The 8,232-nt window shown below is 42.5% G+C and overlaps 1 pseudogene; it reads right to left on the reverse strand.

Annotated features, from left to right (window-relative positions):
* Positions 1–5,343: 5,343 nt before the first annotated feature.
* LOC114471510 (sperm-associated antigen 6 pseudogene) lies at positions 5,344–7,815 on the reverse strand (annotated as a pseudogene).
* Between the last annotated feature and the right edge of the window lie 417 nt (positions 7,816–8,232).

Raw genomic sequence — 8,232 nt, forward strand, 5'->3', positions numbered from 1 at the left:
ACTCTCCAAACGTGAAGTTCTTCTTCTCTCTGAGAACCTTCATATCCTCTGAGAGTCGCCTCAGCTTACGATCCATCCGGAAGGCACATGCACATACACATACCCCCATCATTAGCAGGCCAAAGATCATGACTCCTAGCAGATAGATGTCCTCCACATCTTCCACTTTCAGCTGGGAGAGACAGAGCATCTGGCTTCTCCCTCGTGCGTCCACGACATATCCACTTGGGTATGTGTCCTTTGGACACGGTATTTCGTGCTGAAGCAATTGCCTCGTTGAGAAGATTTTGTCAATGGTGCTCAATGACCAGTTGATGAGTTCCATGTCGTCGCTGTAGAGTTCAATGAAGAGTTGTCTTGAGATCTGTATGCATGTAGAAATGTCCTCCTCGTTTTCTCCTTAAATTGTTTCAGATTATCGGACTGTTGTGTCTCTGCATCAAGGCTGTTCCAGAGGTTCATGGCTCTATACACAGTACTATATTTGCCAACGTTTGATATGATCCTGTTTGGTCTAAACACATTATTATGTCTGAATTCATAGGGATTTTGATTGTATGTGAAACGTTTTTGGATTTGATGTGGTAATTTATTTGATGAAGCCCTAAATGCGTGTATTTGTGTGTTATAGTGTATTATTTCTTGCAGTTTTAGGTATTTTGACTTCTCAAATAAATCGTTTGTGTGTGTGTTGTGTGGTACTTTATGTAAAATTCTTATAGCTTTTTTTTGTAGTTTAAATAGTGGTTCAAGATACGTTTTGTAGTTATTACCCCATATTTCGGAGCAGTAATTTAAGTGCGATGCTATGAGTGAAGAATAGATTGTTTTAAGTGATTTGGTATGTAGGATTTGTTGAAGCTTCCATAGGATGTAACTGCTTTTGGCAACTTTGTTTTTAACTATTTGTATATGTTTTTTCCACGTCAGCTTGTCGTCCATCCACACTCCTAGTACCCTATATTCTTTTACTTGTTCTATTATTTCCTTGTTTAGTTTCAGTCTTATATCTCCTGTTTTTTTTCTCTTTCCAAAGTTAATGAATTTTGTTTTACTGACGTTTAGGGCTAGTTTATTTACATCTAACCATGTTTGAATTTTTAATAATTCTTCATTTGTTGACTCTACTAGAGTTTTAATGTCTTTGCCTGAGCATAGAATGGTTGTATCATCTGCAAACAATGTTAGTTTTAGGCAATTTGTGACTTTGAAAATGTCGTTTATGTATAGAATGAACAGTTTTGGCCCCAAAATTGAACCCTGTGGAACACCACATTGTATGGTTTGGCATTTTGATGTGTGTTCTTCAAAGTCAACATATTGTCTCCTATTTGTCATATAGCTTTTAATCCATTTTAAGGCGTTGCGCTTTATTCCGTAATTTTGAAGTTTTTCTTCTAGAATATCATGATTAATTGTGTCAAAGGCTTTTTTTAGGTCCAGAAAAATTCCGAATACAAATAGTTTTTTTTCTAATGCTTCTCTTATATTCTCCGTGATGTCAATTATAGCCATTGCTGTTGAACGTCCTTTTCTAAATCCATATTGTCCTTCATGCAGTATATTATTGTCTTCTATAAATTTGTCGAGTCTGTTCATGAACAGTTTTTCCAGAATTTTTGATAGTTGTGGTAATATTGATATAGGTCGATAATTAGTGAAATTACATTTTTCTCCACCCTTGTAAATCGGTCTGATTTTTGCAATTTTCATTTTTTCTGGGAAAACCCCATTCTTGAATGATAGATTACTTATATATGTTAGTGGCGGGGTTATTTCAGCTGTTATGGTTTTTATTAGACTCATAGTTAGATTATTAACGTCTCTGGATTTTTTTGAGGTACTGGTAGTGATTATTCTGTCCACCTCTGCTTCTGTTACTTCTTCGAGTACAAGATACTTATCAATGTCTTTCTTCTCATTGTCAAAATGGTTCCATTTAAGTGTTGGGTGTTTATTTATCTCTTTCTCTATGTCTTTTCCAGTATTTATGAAAAAACTGTTGAGTTCTTGTGCTATTATGTTTTTATTGTGTTCTTTTACATTGTTTATTATAAAATGGTCTGCATTTTTTTCTTTGCATTTGCGCATGGTTATGTTGTTTATTATTTCCCACAATTTTTTGTTTTTGTTTTTATTCTCTTTTAATTGTTTTTCATAATATTCCCTTTTTTTTCTCTAAGTAAATTATTAACTTTGTTTCTGTATTTTTTATAACGTATTTCTGCTTTTAATGTTTTTTCTGTTATATATTTTTTATATAGTATGTTTTTCTTTTTGCATACGTTGGCTATTTTCTTATTAATCCATGGTACATTGTTTATTTTACTTTTGGTTGTTATTTGTTTCAAAGGGCAGCATTTATCGTATATTGTCGTTATTGTGTCTGTAAATGTGTCATACGCTACGTTCACGTCTTCTTCCTTGAAGACACTTTCCCACGTCTGTCTTTTTATCTGTTGTTTAAAGTTTTCTAATTGTTTTTCTCCTTCCAGTCTCCTGTATGTCTGTGTGTTATGATTTTCACGGTTCTTCTTCTCTTTTGCGTTTAGTATCATAAATATTGGTAAATGATCAGAGATGTCATTTATTAATATACCACTCTCTATATCTGTGTTTTGTATGTTTGTGAAGATGTTATCTATCAGTGTTGAGCTGTGTTTATTAATTCTGGTTGGTTGCGTTATGAGAGGTTTTAATCCATTTGTGTACATGCAATTGGCAAAGTCTTCAATGTGTGTATTTTTTAAAGGATTTAAAATGTTTATATTGAAGTCTCCACATATCAGTAATCTCTTATTTTTGATTTCTTCTATCATTTTGGTTAGTTTCTCATTAAATATGTCTATTTTACAGTCAGGTGCACGATACAAACAGCAGATTATTATCTTACGTCCCTCTGGACTTGTAATTTTCACTGTTATACATTCCATTACTTCTTCCACAGTTAAACTCAAAGACTCTATTATCTCCATATCTATATTTTCTTTTATGAATAGTGCTACACCTCCTCCTGGCTTATGTAATCTGTTCTTATAGACAAATTTATATCCTTTTATCATAAAATCCATGCCTTTTTTTTCATTCATCCAAGTTTCTGATAGTGCTATTATGTCAAACCTATACAAAGTAGAGATGTAATCCTTAATGTCTTCAAAATTTGCATACATACTGCGACAATTACAGTGAACAAGTGACAGACCTTTTTCCTTCTTATTTTCCACTTTGAAGTCATTCTCTGTGTAGTAATGGCTGTTCGTGTATTGTTTCCAATGTGAAAAGTTGTTTGGGTCCACTTCGTCTACTTGATTAATCTCCCGTTGTTGATGTTGATGATGTTGCGGATGATTTTTAGTGATTCTGTCCATATCCATGACTTTTATCAGTGTTCTTGACTTTTAGGCACCTCATTCGTATTTTTCCAGGTCTTCCATCCTTTGGACTAGAACGGGTTTTCCATTTTCTCCTCCTGGAGGTGTGATGTAAATCCTGCAGCCTCTGGTCCAGTTTTTCACAATTTTTCCTCCTTTCTTCAGTTGGCGTGCTTTCCATGCGATACTTGCATTCTGCTTCGTCAGGTTCTCGTTCATAAACACCATCGTTCCCGCCAGTTTTCTTCCTTGTTTCATTATTTCAGCTTTATATTTCACGTTGGTGAATGTAATTTTCACATCTTTGGTGTCTTTGCGTTTTGGCAGCAGCTGGCAGTAGTTGATGTTGTCTGGGTTCACTTCAATGCCTTTCGAGTCCAGGTAATCAATCACCTGTTCTTCAATCGATTTTTCGTCTTCGCTGGTCAGATACTCTGTTTGTCTTGTTGCACTGGCGTAGCTCCTTGGCCTTATCTTTAGGCCCGTGATGATGACATCCTTTTCTCTTTCTTTTCTTTCCAGATCTTCAACCCTCGCATCCAATGTTTTTATCTTTTCTGCATTCTTTACATTTTCTTCTTTCAGGACCTTGACATCATTCTCCAGTATTTTCAATGATTTCTCCAAGGCATTCGTCATGTTCTCCATCTTCGTAGATAGTTCTTGTCTTAAGGACATGAGATCCTGTCTCATCTCCTGTTTCATCTCCTTAATCATTTCTTTAAGCTCTTCTTTGAATAGCTTAAAGTTCTCTTCCATTTTTCTTGGCATGTCTGGGCCCAGTTTTCTCTCTTCAGATGCAGCTGGTCGCTGCTCGCTGGTAGTCAAGGTCGCGTTATCAGACGGGAGTATAGCTTTCCCGGAGAGCTCTGAAAACACGTCTTCTCCCTTCCTTGGCTCAGGAAGAACTATCCTCTTCAAAAGCTCCATACATGAGGCACCCACTATTTAGTCCTCTGTCTTAAGGCTCAAACATACTCAGGCGGACTCCGCGCTCAACGGACTCTCATCTGACCTCAAATACTCGAGCAGACTTGGAGCGGAACGTCACATAGCGGTTGCATGTGAAATTTCTTTAAAATCCTACATTTCCCAGACACTTTCCCCACAATCCTACAGTTCCCACAATCCTTTGCGCATTGTTTACCTTTTTAGTCATGGCGTCCTATACTGACGATGAGGAAGAGGAGCTGCTTTGGAGCGTATTTGGCTAAATTTGCTCAATCTTTTCTCTGTCCGGGAGCGTGAAACAATTAACTGTGGCTGAGCTGAACACTCCGGAACTGTGAATCACCCGCAGAGCACACATTGTGTTGCAGAGAAGGGTGATGTGTTGACGGAAATCCGTCGTAGGGGCGGAAAACTTTAAACCCTGTGCTATAAGCAACAGCAGGTTTTGCAATGCCACAGTCAGGAAATATGTCTTTGCTTCGCTGATGCTGATGGAGGCTTCACGTAGTTCCAGTGTGGTCTGCCTCTGCAGCTTCATCTTCAACTGTCTTGTAGTTGCTTCACAGCAGTCGTTGAGTATGACATGGGACTCCAGTTTAATTCAACAAGCTGCAACGTTTATTTGACCAATCACTCAAAAATGGCATACAGCTTATAATTATTCTGTTCAGGTCACACACACTCCCTCACTCTGCACACTGGTCGAGCGACCAGCGCATTCATTCGCAGTTAAAGGGCCACGCACCCACACACTCACACTGACAATAAATGTTATGTTCAGGTCCTGCATGGAAATTCTTCTACTCTTCCAATTAAAAATACTGAACGCTGGAAAGTTTACACAAAGGACCAGTATGTTTTAATATTCAAAATCAGTTTTATTGTCAAGTAGAGTTTTTAGACAATTTTGGCAAGTTTGGTGTCAATAGGCTCAATAATCCATAATATTTCAAATTCTGTTCTCTCTTTCAGTTCTCTCTTTCAAGTTCTCCGAGGCACCGAAAAAAATCTTTCTTTTTCATTACTCTAAACCTAGGTTAGTGCTATCTGGGGTGATTGGACGGGGGTCTTGGGTTCCGTTGGGGAGGCTTGCCATCAATGCTGCCTCAGGGTCAGTTGCTTCTGGGTAATTGGCCAGGGTTCTTGGGTGCCGGTGAGGGGGTGTTGCCACCAATGCTACCTCAGGATCAGTTGCTTCTGGAGTGATTGGCCAGGGTTCTTGGGTACCGGTGGAGGGGCTTGCCACCGGTGTTGCCTCAAGATCAGTTGCTTCTGGGATGATTGGACGAGGTTCTTGGGTGCCGGTGGGGGGGTTTGCCACCAATGCTTCCTCAGGATCAGTTGCTTCTGGAGTGATTGGCCAGGATTCGTGGGTGCTGGTGAGGGGGCTTGCCACCGGTGCTGCCTTGGGATCAGTTGCTTCTGGGCCTAGGGTCTTGCGTCTGCTGGCTCTGGACCTGGCCACTGGAGGGTGCTCGCTGGTTTTTCCCTGGGCGTGGATCTTGGCCCTTCTGCTGGGGCCTTGGATGGAGGGCTCCCTGGGCCCTCTTCGGGGGTTGGGTGTTGGGGCAAGGATAGGTTTGGAAGGTTGGCTGCAAGCAGGGGTTCTCGTAGCGGGTGTTCGGGGCGGCAGCGGGGTGTGTTGGGTCTTGGTCCTTCTGCTAGAGTCTCGAATGGGGGGCCCCCTCGGCCCTCCCTGGGTGTTGGATGTTGGGGCATGAATAGGTTTGAGAGGGCGGGTGCTAATAGGGTTCTTCGTAGCGGGTGTTCGGGGTGGCAGCGGGGTGTGTTGGGTTTTGGCTCTTCTGCTGGTCCCTCCCCGGGGGTTGGGTGTTGGGTCATGAAAAGGTTTGGGAAGTTGGGTGCAAGCAGGGGTTCTAGTGGCGGGTGTTCGGGGAGGCAGCGGGGTGTGTTGGGTCTTGGCCGTTCTGAGGCAGTTGGCTGAAGCCTCTTGAATGCAGCGTTTTATGGAATTGATCAGTTTCCTCTGAGCTGAACCAGGCTCAGCATCCATCTCCTGTATTTTACTTAACCCACCACTCATCACAAACTCTTGGCAAGCTTCACTGTCATGATGCATAACCTTGCTGAACTGGCCAAGCACATGATTTAAGATGTTGCTGGGAGCATTGCTGAGGAGAGGCTCTAAACTGGGCAGGTGAGTGCACTTCAGCAGGATGTTCTTCAGAGCCTTCTTGCTTTTGAGCCGCAGGTCCTCCAAACTGCTTGCTCCCGTGTAAAACTGCAGCAATTTAGGCAGTAGGCCTGCAGTGGCTACAGCATTGGCGTGCTCTGGTGTGTGATGTCCGATCTGACCAATGGACCATACGGTGGCCTCCTTTATGTGATCATCATCCTCCTCGGACAGACAGATGGCCAGCTGTTGCAACCCCTTGGAGAGGATGACGGCCATAGCGAGATTTTCACTATGAGAAGCGACGTATCCCAGCATCATGATCCCGGGAAGTCTCATGCTTCCACGGCTTTTATCCAGGTAGTCCACCACCTCCACTAAACCATCACAGTTCACAATCACCTGAGATAACTGTGCACTGTGTTTGACCACCTCCCACATCAAGGTGATGACATCTTTCTTTACATATTCATCCGGGTCCTGGAGGCAGATCATGACATCTGGGAAAATGTACGCCGCGATCACCATCTCAGCCAGTTCTACTGAGTGTTTACTGATCTGAATGAGAGTGAACAGCACCTGCCTTTTCAGTTTGACATCAGGGCTGCGGATCATCTGTTTCAGGAGTGCGATGGTGCCAGTGTTGACCTCCTCCCGATCCAGGTCATTTGTGTGCAGGGATAACAGCAGAGAGGCTGCACCTGCATCCACCACAGCCTGAGAAAGCATTGTATTTTGTTGTGCGATGTAGGCCAGGGCCCAGGCGGCAGCCTCTTTTACCTCAGGGTCAACAGCTCCCAAACAGGAGACCAAAATATCCAACCCACCACTGTCAACCACAGCCTGGGAGAGCTCAGGGGAGTGTTTGGCCACAGCATGCAGCACAAACACTGTAGCCTTCTTATAATGATGAGGCTGTGAAGGAATAGACCAGATCAACTGATGCAGGATGTCTTTCTTCACCACAATCCTAGACAGCTCTTCACTCTGTTCTACCAGACGGCCCAGAGCCAAAACTGCATTGTGCTGGATGCTGGGATCCTCATCCAACATGAAAAGACGCAACTGGGAAATCATTTTTTCCTTTTGGTGGACCTTCATGTTCTCAGAGTTCATTGACAAATCAGCAACCATCTGCTTAAATTCCATCCTTAATGTCTGGGACTGATCATAGGCTTCAATCATCTGTTGCTGAATCATGGTGGGTTTGTCAGAAGATGACTCCATATCAAGTGTTTGGTTGAAGAGAGTGCTCTCCATTTTGTCTCAAAATTTGTTCCTGTAATTCCTTGTTGAAGTAATGAACTTTTTCTTCTTTCGTTGTTATTGGTGTGATGATGAGTGGCTACTCGAAAGGATCCTGTGACATTAAAGGAACCTATGAAAAAGGAGCTTTCTTTGATTTTAAGAGAACCTGTGACATCATCAACAGCAAAGAAGCATGCTGACTCCTGATTGACTGCAGAAGATAAGTTGTGACATCATCAAGAGCAGAGGAAAATGCTGACTCCTGATTGGCTGCTGAATAAGATACGTTAGTTCGCACGAGGATGATGCTGGCTGCCCCTTGGTCTCTGCCCATCTGCTGGGGTCTCGGGTGGGGGGGGTTCCCTGGACCCAAACCCAGGGCGTTGGGCGTGGGCGGGTGTGTGCTCACGGGGGCCCTCAGGATGAGGTGGCGGCTGTGTGCGTTTGTGCTCCCTGGAGTGCTCAGGTGTGGGAGATGCCGCTTTTTCAGAATCAGAATTCCTTTATCAATCCCAGATGGAAATTACT

Source organism: Gouania willdenowi, chromosome 10 (genome assembly GCF_900634775.1).
Source record: "Gouania willdenowi chromosome 10, fGouWil2.1, whole genome shotgun sequence".
Classification (NCBI taxonomy): Eukaryota; Metazoa; Chordata; class Actinopteri; order Blenniiformes; family Gobiesocidae; genus Gouania; species Gouania willdenowi.